Below are 18,651 nucleotides of genomic sequence, written 5' to 3' on the forward strand. Positions count from 1 at the left end.
GCACATCCTGCAACAATGTGATATTCTGAATCCTCTTGATTAATCTGAACTTGTGCTTAGGTCCCATCTTTGAGTTTTTCCCAGTGAAAATAGTCCAGTGGTGTCACAACAGATGAGTGTGTAGCCAAAATGATGATACCTTCATGTCCTATACTGATACCAAAAAGGAGCTGGGTGAGCACTTTCCTAGCCATGTGCAAGTACTGGGCTGGGTGTGTATCATGCTGGTACCACATATATCTACATATTTCAAGTGGTACTTCCTCTAGGAGTTCCAGAAGCACTTAGGAAGAAACTGGGCTTCCATTTTAGCCATTAAGGTTTCTTCAGTGTAGTAAGGAGCAATCGCATACTCTCTAGTAATGGAGTTTGTATGGCTGCATGCAAGAAATGATCTTGAGCTATGCAGACCTTGTTGATCCATTCAGTTGGCATCCACAATCCAGCTGGTATCACATGATAGCTGTATGTAACTGGAGCATACAATGGTCATCCAGAAAATAAGTAATTAAAAAAAAGAGAGAGAGGGAGAAAAAACATAATTACTTGAAAAATTTTATTGACGACAGGTACAACAACTTTTTTTTTTTACTCAATTTCCATCAGAACTGAGACACTTGTCATGTCATAGGTTTCAAATTTTGTATTCCTGTGTCCTAGAAGTCTGCTCCCTGGGATTGGAATCTACGTGTGACAGCCACCTTCGGTTCTCCATCATTGTGAAAATGCTGACTGGACAACAGGTATTTTGAGGAACAAGAAAAGATGAAAATTGCTGGGACCAAGATCAGGACTGTATGGGGATGATAAAACAGCTTCCAGCTGGATGCCCTTCCTGTCTTAGAACACTGTGTACATCACTCAATGCATTGACACAATCTGTTTGAACTTGGTCTTGACTGGAGATCTACTGTGATGCCAATGGACTGACTGCTGCTTGATCTCCATGATAAAGTGAGCAGCCCACATCATGATGACCCTGTCAAGGAACTGGTCACTGTTGTCATGCAGGAATGTTAATGCTGCTCCTAGTCAATTCATTTTATGTTTGTGTATCACATTTTTGGCACCAGTCTGGCATACACTAACTTGACCTGCAGGTGCTTAATGACAATTTCATGCAAGAAGGATTGTGATATCTGCTGGAAATTTCTGCTGATATCCATAACTGTATAGTGACTATATTCCATAATGTGCTGCCACACTAGCTCCAAATGGTCATCACTGATGGATGATGGTTGCCCACAGCCCTCTTCTATATGGTTATATGGACACCTTGACGATCTTTGGAAAATTGCTTACACCAGTTATGCACCATCTATTTGCTCATGCTGTTCCATCCACACACCCGACGATGCATTTTGATCGAAACTATGTTTTGAGCATTAAGAAGCTGTATCACAGACTGACCTTGAAGTCAATAGGATAAAGAATAAGAGCCACAATTTTCAGCCACTGCAGAAGTGCTATTGACAACAGTGAAGGGTTGCCTGGCCATCACATAATTGCTATTTAAAAGCTCTATCATAAATACACTACATTTCTGGCTAAACACATTTGATTTAAACAATCAATAAAAAGGGAAACTTAATTTCTGGATGACCCCCATACATGTTCTACCTGCTCTCCTACACTTGAGGTTGAGGCATGTAATGATGTTCAAAATGGTGCCTCTTATTTACAATCAAGGTGAGTAGTAACTGCACTCTGTGTGTGGTAAACTGATACATGATACATGGAAGAGACACAAAACATAGCAAAGTAATAGACAGATGAGGAGTATTTTACTGATCTTCTTATTGTGGATGTTATTCTACTGACTATTATGAAAAAAATTTGTAATGATGAGGACACTTTCTTGAGAAAAGCTATTCACCTTTTCAAACCTATACAACATCCCCAATGCAATACAAAAAGTACTCATGTGATTTGAAGGGCCATGGAAGGATTGGTAGCTGTCTCTAGAAGTCCCAGTATAGCTCTCTCGGAGGAAACCTGCCTCCAAGTAGTAAGGCAGACCATCTAAAGACAGAAAACTGCACCTCTGAGTTTGTGCTTGCACAGAAAAACCAAATAGCAGTCGCCAACAGGGTAAGGTTACAAACAGCAAAATGAAATGAGGAAGGAAGTGTTTAAATTGAAGGATCACTATTCATTCAATGTCCTTCTTACACAGCTAGTGAGGGCAATACTATGACAATTCCTTCAGTCTGTACGGTTCTTCACTGGTTTTAGAAGAGGGATTGAGATAGTGTTTCTGCGTAAGTCAAAGAATATCCTGTCTCCCTCCTTCTGTTGAACAGGGTGAGGGAAATTTCTTCTGTTGGTCCTGTAAGGTGCTACAGCACGGCATGGACAGTTATTCTTCACTTCATCAGTAGCAGCCTGTTTGCACCATTCCAAAAAATCCTTTTAATGGTGACATTTTTTCTGTGACATTTTTCTGTGGCTTCCCAAATGGCTGTGGGAATCTCTGCATTAGCATTTGAACCTGCATAAGCCAAATGCTGTTCCTTTTTCCAGAATGACACTCATTACTTCACACAGGAGTCAATGGTCGTAAATGATGGAGAATGGCCCAATAGTAGTTGTAAGGTGCAAGTACCCTCTTGCGTTCTGAAAATACTTCACTTTTGATGATATAACATCCTTGGAACAAGCATCACTAAAACCTCAAAGCACATATGCACTTAAAAGTCTATACAAAGGAGGAATGGATGTGAGACCTGTGCAATAAGGTAACTGAGTGCCTCTAGATTTAAATTTAATGAGTGCCTCTAGGTTTAAATTTCAATTAGGAAGCAGGTCAGGGAACACGTAGTTGCCCTCTATGGCAAGTGCACTGTCACAGAAACTGATAGTAAGATGTGTTGAGTGGATGAGGTGAACATCACATTTTGCTCTCAAGCCATTGAGATCTTTTTTCTAGTGGAAACTGTAATTGGTGAATGTATGTTCGGCAGATTCTTTTAGATGCAGTCTTTCCTTTGTTAAAAGTCTTATTCCTTCCAAACAAATACTGAAAAAATTTACATTTCTTCTGAGAATGGGTGTGAACTCATAAGTGAGATTTTCCTTCTTCTGCCCTCCTTGTAATGGTGCTAAGATTGTAACCACACACAACAGGCTAGGCTGTTCCCACTGCAGTGCCTTTTGCAAGCACTTGGGGTCCCACAGTAAAAGCTGAGTAAGGGTGGGGAAATTGCTCACATGTGGGCAGTCAAGGAGCCAGGCACCTGCAAGCAGGGATTTGCAAATGGGTGATGAGGGAGGAGTCGATACTTTATACACAACAATACCAGCTACTGAGTTGACAGACATAAAGCGAATGTAATTGTAACAGGACATGTTTAACACTAAAACTCAATGTCAGTAGAAAATACAAACACTTTATTATTTTTGTTGAACATACTTCTCTTCATTCACAAATTAGCCTTCTCCTTGTGGCTTTGACCATGTTCACGTTTGTCACATGTATTGTACACATCTACATCTCCCTGTCTGTCTCCTTCTTTCCACACCATCAGTTTCAAGTACTGCCTCCCTCTCTCTCTGACCAGCTCCTTAGTCCACCTCTCTCTGACCATCCCCTCTTGCCCCCTATGTCCATCTCCCCCTCCCTCTTCTCCTGGTCCATCTCTGGCTCCCCCCCCCCCTCTCAGTTCCTTCCCCTCTCTCTGTCCAGCCTATTTGGAAGGGGCTGGAAAACTGTTGGTGCCCCTAATGCGTAGGCTGCAATGCTAAGCTGTGCCGTAAGGCAGGTCAGTACCATAGTGTATAGAAATAAAAAGTGTGAGCTCTTGTCATCAGTAACATGGGCTGAATAGGGTTAGTGCGATAATCTCCCACCGTGCAGTGCTGCGATCATCTTGTGCGCTGTGTATAAATGCTATATCATGCTTTTCATTGCTGATTTGCAGATATTTTGAGTTATATATGTGCAATCTTCAGCAGTACAGACTATTAATGGTGCTTGATTATAAATTAAATTGAAATACATGGTTGCCAAGTGAATATTTCAATTGAAATTAATAGTTGGGTCTTCAGTCTCCTAAACTTAAGTGACGATGCCCTCCTGTTTTGTGCCTAATTGCAAGTCAGGATATAGAAGTTGCAAAGTAGTAGGACACTTTTTTAAGCCCCCAAAAGATATAGAAAATTTTAACAAACAGAAAAAATTTATCCCAAGAGAAGACAAGGAACTAACAAGAAACTCCTATGTTTGTGACACTCACTTTACTGAAACTTTAATATTAAAACCAGAAAAATTCATTATTGATGGAAAGGTAGCAAAATTGCCCAGAATTAATTGGCATTTGAAACCAAAATCAGTTCCTCACATTTTCCTGAATTTGTCCAATTATTTGTCTACCCCCATTAAAGCAAAGAAAATCTCCCACAAAAAGGAAAAGCTGCTTGAAAATTGTGAATAAAATATCCACCAAATGTTTAAGAATTTGTGACAGTGATTCCACTTCTGATTTAAGCATAACCCAGTTGTTTTATAGGTCTACATTAGTTGAGCCACTTGATGAAGTAACTGTATTGAAACTACAAATAAAAAAATTAAAAAGTACCTGGGCTAGGGCAAACAATAAGCTCAAGTCAGACAAGGCTAGGGTAATTGTGCTGCAGACGGCAGTAGGTAGACTAAAGAAATATACGTCCAAATGTAATGAAAGCTTATCTAGCAAGCAAAAAATATTTGTAGAGACTATGTTACAGAAGTGTCAGGAAAAGGATCCAAAAGGAATGAGATAAATAGTGAATTTCTTCTAGATAGTTTTTTATTACATATTAAATCTCCTGAAGTTACAGGCACTGCCTGAAGCATAATGTGTTACCTCTTCCTTCAGATGTGCATTTGAAGAGGCTATTAAAAGGTTTGAAATGCACATATGGTATTAACAAGACAGTCATAGATACTATTAAAGTGAATTTTAGAGAAGAGACTGATGAAAACAGAAAGACAGGGGTAATGATCTTTGATGAAGTTAAACTGAGAGAATATTCAGTTGAATGGGTCCTCATTATTCATGGATGGATTTGTAGACTTTGGTAGTATGACACCTGCAGATCAAAACAAAGTCTTAGCTGATCATATCCTTGTCTTGATGTTCATACCTTTGCTACATAATTGGGTACAATCAGTTGCAGTCCATGCCAGTAAAAATACAACTCCAGAAATGCTGTTAGCAAACATTTTAATTCAGGTTATAATACTATTGGAGCAGGCAGGTTGAAAAATTGTAGGTTTTACATGTGACAGAAGCCAATCTAACAAACAAGCTTGGAAACATTTGCAAATATCAGGAAAGAAGCGGAATACTAAATGCTATTTTCAAAATCCTGTTGATGAGAACAGAATATTTGGGGTTTTTCAGATGCAGTACATATTTTGAAATGCATATCCAACCACTTTCATGATAAACGTACTGTGCTATTTGGTACTGTTGTCATGAAGTATGATTTTTATAAACGTGTTTATGAAATTGACAATTCAGTAGAGTTTACTGGTGTAACACTAAACTCCATCTGAACAGGCCTTGGAAGGCCCATTGGTACCGATCGGCCACCGTGTCAACTCAGCTCATAGGCATCACTGGATGCGGATATGGAGGGGCATGTGGTCAGTACACCGTTCTCCCAGCCATATGTCAGTTTACGAGACCAGAGCCACTACTTCTCAATCAAGTAACTCCTCAGTTTGCCTTACAAGGACTGAGTGCACCCCCCTTGCCAACAGCACTCGGCAGACCGGATGGTCACCCATCCAAGTGCAAGCCTAGCCCGACAGTGCTTAACTTTGGTGATCTGATGGGAACCGGTGTTTCCACTGCAGCAAGGCCTTACTGGTGTAAAGGCATGTAGACACATGCACACATACACCTGACCTCCTTTCAGTGAATGAATGCTCATCTGGCTGTCCAGTTGTTTAGTACTAGCATGCCAAAAGTTATATATTTTCTTAGAGAAAGTGGCATCATGGGATTTGGAGATAGTGAGCCAACTGAAAAATTTACCCAGTACATAAATGATGTTTTCAGTGTTCTGAATTCAAAGACACCATCATCTGGTATGATAAAAGATTCAGATCACCATAAAATTCTGCAGCATAATTTTCATATTCAGACCACTTCAGACAGTACTTTTGCTTCAAACAGAACAGAGGAATTGCTCAGAGTAACAGTACAGTGCATGTTAGACTACTTGTGGAATAAAGGGTTCAAAAATGACCTGTGATGACCATCCTTCATCGGTAGACTTTCTACATGTACTTATGCTCCAGTCAATGTACGTGCCTGTCAAGAACGTTTCATCAACGGGAGGGAATTGTGTATCAGGGATAGAACTACGCTCACATCCTATGTCAGTCAGATAAGAATCCTGGCAAATAAGACTAAGAAGGAATATAGTGACATCAAAAAATCCATAACAGAGAGTACAGAAGAAAAACTGATTGCCATAAATGCATGTGAAAATCAGTCTGAGTAGAAAGTCAATGAGCCCTACAACAGTCTTCTTGATAATGCAAAAAAATGCATCGTATACAACATAGCAGGTTATATCGTACATAAGGCTTCAAAAATCACTAAATTTTGTGCCTGCTTAGATTTGCTAAAGAATTTGTCAGTAGAACATCGTCCTTTTTCAATTTTCACTAACTTGAAGAACTATGGTTCCCAGCAAGGGCAAAGTTATGTACGTTACCCTTAAGATGCACTGTTAAATGTCTTGTGCTACAGGCAGAAGAAACGTTAAGTACTAATCTTTCTCCTCCATGTGCTTTCTGGGGTGACTTGTTCTATGAGCATCAAAAAAATAAAAATTAAGACTTCAGGCTTAGCTTGTAGTGCAGAACATGCCTTCAGGACTGTACATAAACTACTTTTTTACTACATGAAATGTCGACTCTCTTTAAAAATGAAGGAACTCAGGAAGGAACTTAAGTTGACGAAAATGACTAAATCACACAGTGTTTTTAATTTTTCATTTTAGTGTGTAGTAATTTTTATACATGGTCTAGTTTTGCTCCTTGGACTGGTAGACCTATGAGAATTTTCTTCTTTTCAGCTGTAGACATACTCCATTATGGTCACATATGCACAAACAGCATTTATTTAAAGAGTACTCTTGTTGTGCCTTGTGAGATACAGGTCCTGATACATTCTTGGTTGACTACTAGCCAAGGAGATCTAAATCCTGACTGAAAGTCTGGAAAGAAGTAGTTGAAAGCACAACATTGGAAGACGATTAAACACTGACAATGTTTTGTAATACATATAACAGAACTGAACACTTTTCAACAGATGACATATACTAACACTAGTTTATTTACAGCATTACTAAAAATGAGTTGTTCATGTGTTATATTATGTATCAGGTTTCATGATCGTTATCTAGTTGGCAGCTTTAGAAATATGAAGTGATGTGATAAGAACAAATATTAGTGTTGCCATGTAACATTCAATTATTTCTTTTTTATTTTCTTGCTACTTTAATACACTGACAATCCAAAAATTAATTACTATGCGTGAAATCCTGCAGTTTAAGAACTGGCATGTTCTCCTGTTTCAATGCCTGAACAACTCAAAAAATAAATTATGAGTGTTGAGCCTGGAATTAAATAGTGTAGTTTAAATATGTTCCCACAGTATATAGGAGAATCATGATTTTATAACATGTGAAATAGAGGTACAAACACAAAATCATAATTCGACTGCATAGGAGAGTAGCACTTAAATTGGAGTGGTAAACAGGTGTACTCGACTAGTGATCACACTCTCTACATTCTATACACTATGTTGATATGATTCCACACAGTCTGCATTTCATACAGGGCAATCTATACACCAGGGGCTGCAGAAACACGTTTTTGCACATACAGGGTGTTTCAAAAATGACCGATATATTTGAAACGGCAATAAAAACTAAACGAGCAGCGATAGAAATACACCGTTTGTTGCAATATGCTTGGGACAATAGTACATTTTCAGGCGGACAAACTTTCGAAATTACAGTAGTTACAATTTTCAACAACAGATGGCGCTGCAAGTGATCTGAAAGATATAGAAGACAACGCAGTCTGTGGGTGCGCCATTCTGTACGTCGTCTTTCTGCTGTAAGCGTGTGCTGTTCACAACGTGCAAGTGTGCTGTAGACAACATGGTTTATTCCTTAGAACAGAGGATTTTTCTGGTGTTGGAATTCCACCGCCTAGAACACAGTGTTGTTGCAACAAGACGAAGTTTTCAACGGAGGTTTAATGTAACCAAAGGACCGAAAAGCGATACAATAAAGGATATGTTTGAAAAATTTCAACGGACTGGGAACGTGACGGATGAACGTCCTGGAAAGGTAGGGCGACCGCGTACGGCAACCACAGAGGGCTAGTGCAGCAGGTGATCCAACAGCGGCCTCAGGTTTCTGTTCGCCGTGTTGCAGCTGCGGTCCAAATGACGCCAACGTCCACGTATCGTCTCTGCGCCAGAGTTTACACCTCTATCCATACAAAATTCAAACGCGGCAACACCTCAGCGCCGCTACCATTGCTGCACGAGAGACATTCGCTAACGATATAGTGCACAGGATTGATGATGGCGATATGCATGTGGGCAGCATTTGGTTTACTGATGAAGCTTATTTTTACCTGGACGGCTTCGTCAATAAACAGAACTGGCGCATATGGGGAACCGAAAAGCCCCATGTTGCAGTCCCATCGTCCCTGCATCCTCAAAAAGTACTGGTCTGGGCCGCCATTTCTTCCAAAGGAATCATTGGCCCATTTTTCAGATCCGAAACGATTACTGCATCACGCTATCTGGACATTCTTCATGAATTTGTGGCGGTACAAACTGCCTTAGACGACACTGCGAACACCTCGTGGTTTATGCAAGATGGTGCCCGGCCACATTGCACGGCCGACGTCTTTAATTTCCTGAATGAATATTTCGATGATCGTGTGATTGCTTTGGGCTATCCGAAACATACAGGAGGCGGCGTGGATTGGCCTCCCTATTCGCCAGACATGAACCCCTGTGACTTCTTTCTGTGGGGACACTTGAAAGACCAGGTGTACCGCCAGAATCCAGAAACAATTGAACAGCTGAAGCAGTACATCTCATCTGCATGTGAAGCCATTCTGACAGACACGTTGTCAAAGGTTTCGGGTAATGTCATTCAGAGACTACGCCATATTATTGCTATGCATGGTGGATATGTGGAAAATATCGTACTATAGAGTTTCCCAGACCACAGCGCCATCTGTTGTTGAAAATTGTAACTACTGTAATTTCGAAAGTTTGTCTGCCTCAAAATGTACTGTTGTCCCAAGCATATTGCAACAAACAGTGTATTTCTATCGCTGCTCGTTTAGTTTTTATTGCCGTTTCAAATATACCGGTCATTTTTGAAACACCCTGTATGTCCACTCCTAATGGAGCTAGGGGATGCTGATACTTGTGAGTCCTGATATTTATGTGCCAAATTTGGTTTAAATTCAGGGGTTTGAGAGGAGATCCCAGGCACACATACATACACACTTACACTTTGTTTTTTATATGTAACAGATAGCAAAATGTTATCCGTCAGATGCTGCACTGCTGCAAGATGTAGAATGCTCATCATCCATTCATTCAGCCATTCATTTTGTTCCATAGATCCCATCAGGAAGGGAAACATTCAGGGACATGGAACAAATCAGGGTACACATTAACATAAGACAAAGATATAAAAGAAATTTAATCTGTATACTGTATTAATAACAAACTATCACTATAAAATACTGCTTAATGCTATTCACACTTGTTGTTGTTGTTGTTGTTGTTGTTGCGGTCTTCAGTCCTGAGACTGGTTTGATGCAGCTCTCCATGCTACTCTATCCTGTGCAAGCTTCTTCATCTCCCAGTACCTACTGCAACCTACATCCTTCTGAATCTGCTTAGTGTATTCATCTCTTGGTCTCCCCCTACAATTTTTACCCTCCACGCTGCCCTCCAATACTAAATTGGTGATCCCTTGATGCCTCAGAACATGTCCTACCAACCGATCCCTTCTTCTGGTCAAGTTGTGCCACAAACTTCTCTTCTCCCTAATCCTATTCAATACTTCCTCATTAGTTATGTGATCTACCCATCTAATCTTCAGCATTCTTCTGTAGCACCACATTTCGAAAGCTTCTATTCTCTTCTTGTCTAAGCTATTTATCGTCCATGTTTCACTTCCATACATGGCTACACTCCATACAAATACTTTCAGAAATGACTTCCTGACACTTAAATCGAAATGCTTTCCTTGCCATTGCCAGTCTACATTTTATATCCTCTCTACTTCAACCATCATCAGTTATTTTGCTCCCCAAATAGCAAAACCCCTTTACTACTTTTAGTGTCTCATTTCCTAATCTAATACCCTCAACATCACCCGACTTAATTCGACTACATTCCATTATCCTCGTTTTGTTTTTGTTGATGTTCATCTTATATCCTCCCTTCAAGACACCATCCATTCCGTTCAACTGCTCTTCCAAGTCCTTTGCTGTCTCTGACAGAATTACAATGTCATCGGCGAACCTCAAAGTTTTTATTTCTTCTCCATGGATTTTAATACCTACTCCAAATTTTTCTTTTGTTTTCTTTACTGCTTGCTCAATATACAGATTGAATAACATTGGGGAGAGGCTACAACCCTGTCTTACTCCCTTCCCAACCACTGCTTCCCTTTCATGCCCCTCGACTCTTATAACTGCCATCTGGTTTCTGTACAAATTGTAAATAGCCTTTCGCTCCATGTATTTTACCCCTGCCACCTTCAGAATTTGAAAGAGAGTATTCCAGTCAAAATTGTCAAAAGCTTTCTCTAAGTCTACAAATGCTAGAAACGTAGGTTTGCCTTTCCTTAATCTTTCTTCTAAGATAAGTCGTAAGGTCAGTATTGCCTCACGTATTCCAGTATTTCTACAGAATCCAAACTGATCTTCCCCGAGGTCGGCTTCTACTAGTTTTTCCATTCCTCTGTAAAGAATTCGTGTTAGTATTTTGCAGCTGTGGCTTATTAAACTGATTGTTCGGTAATTTTCACATCTGTCAACACCTGCTTTCTTTGGGATTGGAATTATTATATTCTTCTTGAAGTCTGAGGGTATTTCGCCTGTTTCATACATCGTGCTCACCAGATGGTAGAGTTTTGTCAGGACTGGCTCTCCCAAGGCCGTCAGTAGTTCCAATGGAATGTTATCTACTCCGGGGGCCTTGTTTCGACTCAGGTCTTTCAGTGCTCTGTCAAACTCTTCACGCAGTATCGTATCTCCCATTTCATCTTCATCTACATCCTCTTCCATTTCCATAATATTGTCCTCAAGTGCATCACCCTTGTATAGACCCTCTATATACTTCTTCCACCTTTCTGCTTTCCCTTCTTTGCTTAGAACTGGGTTTCCATCTGAGCTCTTGATGTTCATACAAGTGGTTCTCTTATCTCCAAAGGTCTCTTTAATTTTCCTGTAGGCAGTATCTATCTTACCCCTAGTGAGATGCGCCTCTACATCCTTACATTTGTCCTCTAGCCATCCCTGCTTAGCCATTTTGCACTTCCTGTCGATCTCATTTTTGAGACGTTTGTATTCCTTTTTGCCTGCTTCATTTACTGCATTTTTATATTTTCTCCTTTCATCAATTAAATTCAATATTTCTTCTGTTACCCAAGGATTTCTACTAGCCTTCGTCTTTTTACCTACTTGATCCTCTGCTGCCTTCACTACTTCATCCCTCAAAGCTACCCATTCTTCTTCTACTGTATTTCTTTCCCCCATTCCTGTCAATTATTCCCTTATGCTCTCCCTGAAACTCTGTACAACCTGTGGTTTAGTCAGTTTATCCAGGTCCCATCTCCTTAAATTCCCACCTTTTTGCAGTTTCTTCAGTTTTAATCTACAGGTCATAACCAATAGATTGTGGTCAGAGTCCACATCTGCCCCTGGAAATGTCTTACAATATAAAACCTGGTTCCTAAATCTCTGTCTTACCATTATATAATCTATCTGATACCTTTTAGTGTCTCCAGGGTTCTTCCATGTATACAACCTTCTATCATGATTCTTAAACCAAGTGTTAGCTATGATTAAGTTGTGCCCTGTGCAAAATTCTACCAGGCGGCTTCCTCTTTCATTTCTCTCCCCCAATCCATATTCACCTACTACGTTTCCTTCTCTCCCTTTTCCTACACTCGAATTCCAGTCACCCATGACTATTAAATTTTTGTCTCCCTTCACTATCTGAATAATTTCTTTTATTTCATCATACATTTCTTCAATTTCTTCGTCATCTGCAGAGCTAGTTGGCATATAAACTTGTACTACTGTAGTAGGTGTGGGCTTCGTATCTATCTTGGCCACAATAATGCATTCACTATGCTGTTTGTAGTAGCTTACCCGCATTCCTATTTTCCTATTCATTATTAAACCTACTCCTGCATTATCCCTATTTGACTTTGTGTTTATAGCCCTGTGGTCACCTGACCAGAAGTCTTGTTCCTCCTGCCACCGAACTTCACTAATTCCCACTATATCTAACTTTAACCTATCCATTTCCCTTTTTAAATTTTCTAACCTACCTGCCCGATTAAGGGATCTGATATTCCATGCTCCGATCCGTAGAATGCCAGTTTTCTTTCTCCTGATAACGACATCCTCTTGAGTAGTCCCCGCCCGGAGTTCCGAATGGGGGACTATTTTACCTCCGGAATATTTTACCCAAGAGGACGCCATCATCATTTAAACATACAGTAAAGCTGCATGCCCTCAGGAAAAATTACAGCCGTAGTTTCCCCTTGCTTTCAGCCGTTCGCAGTACCAGCACAGCAAGGCCGTTTCAGTTATTGTTACACGGCCAGATCGGTCAATCATCCAGACTGTTGCCCTTGCAACTACTGAGAAGGCTGCTGCCTCTCTTCAGGAACCACATGTTTGTCTGGCCTCTCAACAGATACCCTCCGTTGTGGTTGTACCTACGGTACGGCTATCTGTATCGCTGAGGCACGCAAGCCTCCCCACCAACGGCAAGGTCCATGGTTCATGGGGGGAGTATTCACACTTACGTCATCGAAATGAGGTACTGAGAACCATAAGGGTCCAAAGCAGAGACACTAAGTTTTGAGAAAAATGTGTGTTTGTGACATTGAGATCTGTATACAAACCACCAGTCTTGTAGGTTTGATTTGCTTTTTAACCTTGTCTCAGCATGCTATATTACTTACACAGTGGTGGCTTATGCAAAATTTTAGCACTGTGCTACAATGTGGTGGCATATAGCCTTTTGACTTATGAGGGTAATCATTGTAATTCAATTAAATATATTAATTTTACCTATATAAATTGAACTTTTTAAAAATATTTCAATTTCATAATTAATTTTTTGAAATAGCAAGGAATAAAAAATGAAAATAATACCATTTGGAATCAAAAGAGAGTCGACAAGTTGCCAGTTGGTGCACTTGACCACTGGGCTGCCATGTTGATATGTGAAATGTCACTCAAAAGTTCCTCATACTCTATTCATAAATCTTTATACAGCATTTTATCTTTTCCTGTGGCCAAGCAAAAATTCTAGGAACTTGAAAGTGACATCTACCTGTTTTTACTCAAATAGTTTGAGCCAAATTGATGTGCCTCATCCCATGCCTTCCTGTTGGTAGGTCTATTGGGAAAGGCCCTCTTTAGCAGATCATCTACAGAAAACACTTTCATACAAAATTTGCTTGTACACTCACCATTTTTAGCACCATCTATAGCTCTTTGACTTACAAGGGTAGCAATCATAACTGAATAGAATTCATTAATTTTTTGCAAATAAATTGAACTGTTTAAACATATTCAAATTTTGTAATCATTAGTTTAACGCTGCAAGGTTTAAAATACAATTTAAAAATGATGATAGAAGTAAGTATTGAACTTGAGTTGACAAACTGCCATTCAATACACTTGACCACTCATGCTGTGGGGCCACTATGCCAACTGCTCCTCAAAACCACCTCATATCCTGCATGTGCACAGTACATTACATGCACTTTCAAAGAAAAGTAGGTATCTAATGCTGTGAGCAGCATAGCACTCATAGTGGCAGAAGGTATGACGTCACATAAGAGCATGAGCTGTCAAAAATAGACAGCTGCGTCCCTTCTCTGAGATGATCAAAGTGCTGCTGATCATCATTTCAGCACTTGACACTGGTTTCTAGTTATCATGGAGGCAGCACAACAAAACATGTTTTTACCACTTTTGTTTGCATATCAGCACACATTCAAGTAGAAATGATGTAATTTAGTATGATTTCTGGCTCAGATTTGAAGAGAAATGGCATAATTTTGGTGTGATATTTACAGAGTGCTATAGTACATTAGCATATCAAGTACCAGCCACAATTGTTCCTATGAGAAACTATCTTTATGTTATGAAATCTTATTTAATATTTAGGATTATAATTATTATTTTTAATATTAATTAATAAATATTCATATATTGGCTAGTGACAATAATGGCCTTTTGACTCCCGCAAAGTTTGTAATTAATGTGAAACTAAAATCATAACATAAAGAACAGATACTGAATGCACAATTTAGACCTATTCCAACACTTCATGCTTCTCATTATCATCCTTAAGCACATTCTCTGGCTTGCAGTTCAGATAAAACAGTGACCATTACAAGACATGGAACCTAGGAGTTTTGTTAAGTATCTCTGTTTCCAGGTTGATCCAGTAGTTCTGTTAAGTTTTTGTTTTTCAGGGTTGGTATTTACCTTACACCTAGGTAACTCAACAATAGAGTTTGCAAGGCATCTACAAACTGTGGGGAAATGACAGAGTGTGGTCTCCCTCGATGCAACTTGAAGACAGTGGCAGTCTGTCATGACTCTACTGCAGAACATGTTACTTCAAATGACGATTTACAGCATCCTGTTGAAAACTTCATATCTGTAAAATTTCTGGAATGTATTTGGATACCATGAGCATCAAATTTTGGTTTGGTACTGAGGCCAATAATGCTCTTACATTAAAGGTGCTGAAATCCTCAGAGTCCATTTTACAGACTGGAATGCTAAAATCAAGGAACATTCTTCAAAAGTTTCCAGCTTTTATGAAGAAATGGGCGCTAGTGCAGCCAGTGAGCATTTCCACAGAACTGAAAATTTGTGCTTTGGGCCCATATAGAAGTGAATATCAGAAACATCTGTGACACGGCCCTTTGTGAATATTCGTACATACAGTATGGGCCTACAGTGCCCATAAATCTGGTTCAACATAAGATCAACAGATGTCAGAAGCATGCATACATACTAGAGTCTCAAAACCAATGACAGTGTGCTTTAGCCTTTACAGTTCTCAGCATCTCAAATGTAATCAAGCATTATAGTAACTCCATCTGAACAGTCTTTGAAAGTCCAATGGTACTGATTGACAACCATGTCAGCCTCAGCTGATAGGTGTCACTGGATGCAGGTTTGAAGGGGCATGTGGTCAGCACACCACTCTCCTAGCTGTTGTCACTTTTTGTGACTGGAGCCACTACTCCTCAATAAAGTAGCTCCTCAATTGGCCTCACATGGGCTGAGTGCACTCCGCATGCCAGCAGTGCTCAGCGGACCCAGACAGTCACCCATCCAAATGCTATCCAATCCAGACAACGCATACCTTTGGTGATCTGATGGGAACCAGTGTTATCATTATGGTCAGGCTATTTGCCGTAATAGTAAGTAAGCTGGTAATTTGAAAAAAGTCGCTGCTTCTTCAGTTTTACTACATAGCTGCCGTTTATCTGCTATTAGTAGCTTACCATTTGCTTGATTACAATGTTTTTTTTCAAAGAAAATATTTGTAATTTTACTTAAAATCCATCTTGATTGCAATTTTTTTTTTATTATTCATATTAAGGTCATCACAGACCTGTTATTGCTCAATCTCGTGTGGCTAGAAGCCGCCTGTCCCTCTAAGAAGAATAGTAATCGCTGACAGCACAAAGGATGTCACGCGACTAGTTAGCAGGCTAGAGTCTCGTTCGTTATCGGAATTAACCAGACAAATCGCTCCACCGACTAAGAACGGCCATGCACCACCACCCACCGAATCCAGAAAGAGCTATCAATCTGTCAATCCTTCCGGTGTCCGGGCCTGGTGAGGTTTCCCGTGTCGGGTCAAATTAAGCCGCAGGCTCCACTCCTGGTGGTGCCCTTCCGTCAATTCCTTTAAGTTTCACCTTTGCAACCATACTTCCCCCGGAACCCAAAAGCTTTGGTTTCCCGGAGGCTGCCCGCCGAGTCATCGGAGGAACTGCGGCGGATCGCTGGCTGGCACACGGGAAACCTCACCAGGCCCGGACACCGGAAGGATTGACAGATTGATAGCTCTTTCTTGATTCGGTGGGTGGTGGTGCATGGCCGTTCTTAGTTGGTGGAGCGATTTGTCTGGTTAATTCCGATAACGAACGAGACTCTAGCCTGCTAACTAGTCACGTGACATCCTTCGTGCTGTCAGCAATTACTTTTCTTCTTAGAGGGACAGGCAGCTTCTAGCCACACGAGATTGAGCAATAACAGGTCTGTGATGCCCTTAATATGAATGATAAAAAAATTTGCAATCAAGACGGATTTTAAGTAAAATTATAAAATCACTGATTGCTGTTATCCCATTAGACATTATGTCTGTTTTTGGAAAATATTTGTATCTCTACAAATACTGAGCCTTATTTGTAGTGCATTATTACTTTTCATATTATTACAAACACTGCAACTTGCTGTGTAGTTAACAGAACATTTCAATCCCTGAATATAGACGTTCCGGTGATTTGTAGGAAGAATGGCCAATGAGTTATGTTTTTAATTTTCTTTGAATTAGTAGGGATTCCCAATATCTCACTTTATGTTAGGTGGGAGCTTGTTCAATATCTTCCTACCAGAGTAAATAGCTTAATCCTGAACCCTGGACAAGGAGGTAATGTCTACATGAAAATTAATTTTGTTTTTTGTATTGTGCCTGTGTATAACAAAGTTCCCTCAAAAAAGGTTTTTCTTATAAGAACCAAAGATCATTTAGAAATAAACATATTTGGGAGATAGTGTAAGAATTCCAACATCCGCACAAAACCATATGCAAGATATACAGTTATCCACTTTACACAATATTCTTATTGCTCTCTTCTACTGAACAAACACTTTATTTACATGAGGTTTATTACCCAGAAAATAATTCCATAAGACTACAGGTAATGAAATTATGCAAACAGTTTTACAAGGAGACTTTACAATTTGAAATCTTCTTCTGAATAACAGCATCTTTCTATTAATAAGCACATCAGTTTATTCTTGAAGGTATTTAATTTAGCTATCATAAAGTCAGGTGGTAGTCTGCAGTAAAAAATTATCCCTGTTGTATGTGGACTGCAGACTGCAGCCTTTTTATTACTTGTAATTCTGTGAAAGTTTTAATTCCCATTGTGTTGTAGTTATGTACATTATTGTTCATTACATTACACTCTAGATTTTGTTTCACAAACATGGTACCTGCAAGATGTAGATACAGCAAATGATAAGTATTTTATATTTTCTGAATATTTCTTTCCAAAGCTCTCTATTGTTTACCTTAGCAATGACTAACTTTCTTTGGTCTAAAAGCCCTGTCTGTATGGACTGCCAGTGTCCCACTCTGTTCCATCCATACAGGAGAGATGCCATAACAATTTAGTTTACTAACAAGGGAACATCCCCATCGCACCCCCCTCAGATTTAGTTATAAGTTGGCACAATGGATAGGCCTTGAAAAACTGAACACAGATCAATCGAGAAAACAGGAAGAAGTTGTGTGGAACTATGACAACATAAGCAAAATATACAAACTGGGTCGTCCATGTGTAAGATAGGCAATATTAAGGGCGATGTGAGGTGAGGAGCGCCGTGGTCCTGTGGTTAGCGTGAACAGCTGCCCTCCACTGAAAATTTTGCTTTCTTTATTTTCGCAAAGTTATGATCTGTCCGTTCGTTCATTGACGTCTCTGTTCACTGTAATAAGTTTAGTGTCTGTGTTTTGCGACCGCACTGCAAAACCGTGTGATTAGTTGACGGAAGGACGTGCCTCTCCAATGGGAACCGAAAATATTTGATCGCAAGGTCATAGGTCAACCGATTCCTCCACAGGAAAACTCGTCTGATATTTTGTATACGACACTGGTGACAGCATGTGCGTCACATGACAGGAATATGTTGTCGACCCACCTAACTAGTACACTTGGCGAATGGGTGAAAAGTTTCTTCTACCTTGCCCGATTTAGGTTTTCTTGTGGATGTAATAATCACTCCAAAAAAAGTGATGAAAACATAAGAGTTTTTCACATAAACTGAAAATAAAAAGTTAAAATTTTCGGTCAAGGGAAGATTTGAACAAAGGACCTCTCGTTCCGCAGCTGTTCACGCTAACCACGGGACCACGGAGCTCCTCCCCTCACATTGCCCTTAATATTGCCTATCTTACGCATGGATGACCCAGTTTGTATATTTTGCTTATTTTTTCATAGTTCCACACAACTTCTTCCTGTTTTCTCGATCGATCTGTGTTCAGTTTTTCAAGGCCTATCCACTGTGCTAACTTATAACTAAATCTGAGGGGGGTG

The sequence above is a fragment of the Schistocerca cancellata genome, chromosome 6 (genome assembly GCF_023864275.1).
Source record: "Schistocerca cancellata isolate TAMUIC-IGC-003103 chromosome 6, iqSchCanc2.1, whole genome shotgun sequence".
NCBI classification, from domain to species: domain Eukaryota; kingdom Metazoa; phylum Arthropoda; class Insecta; order Orthoptera; family Acrididae; genus Schistocerca; species Schistocerca cancellata.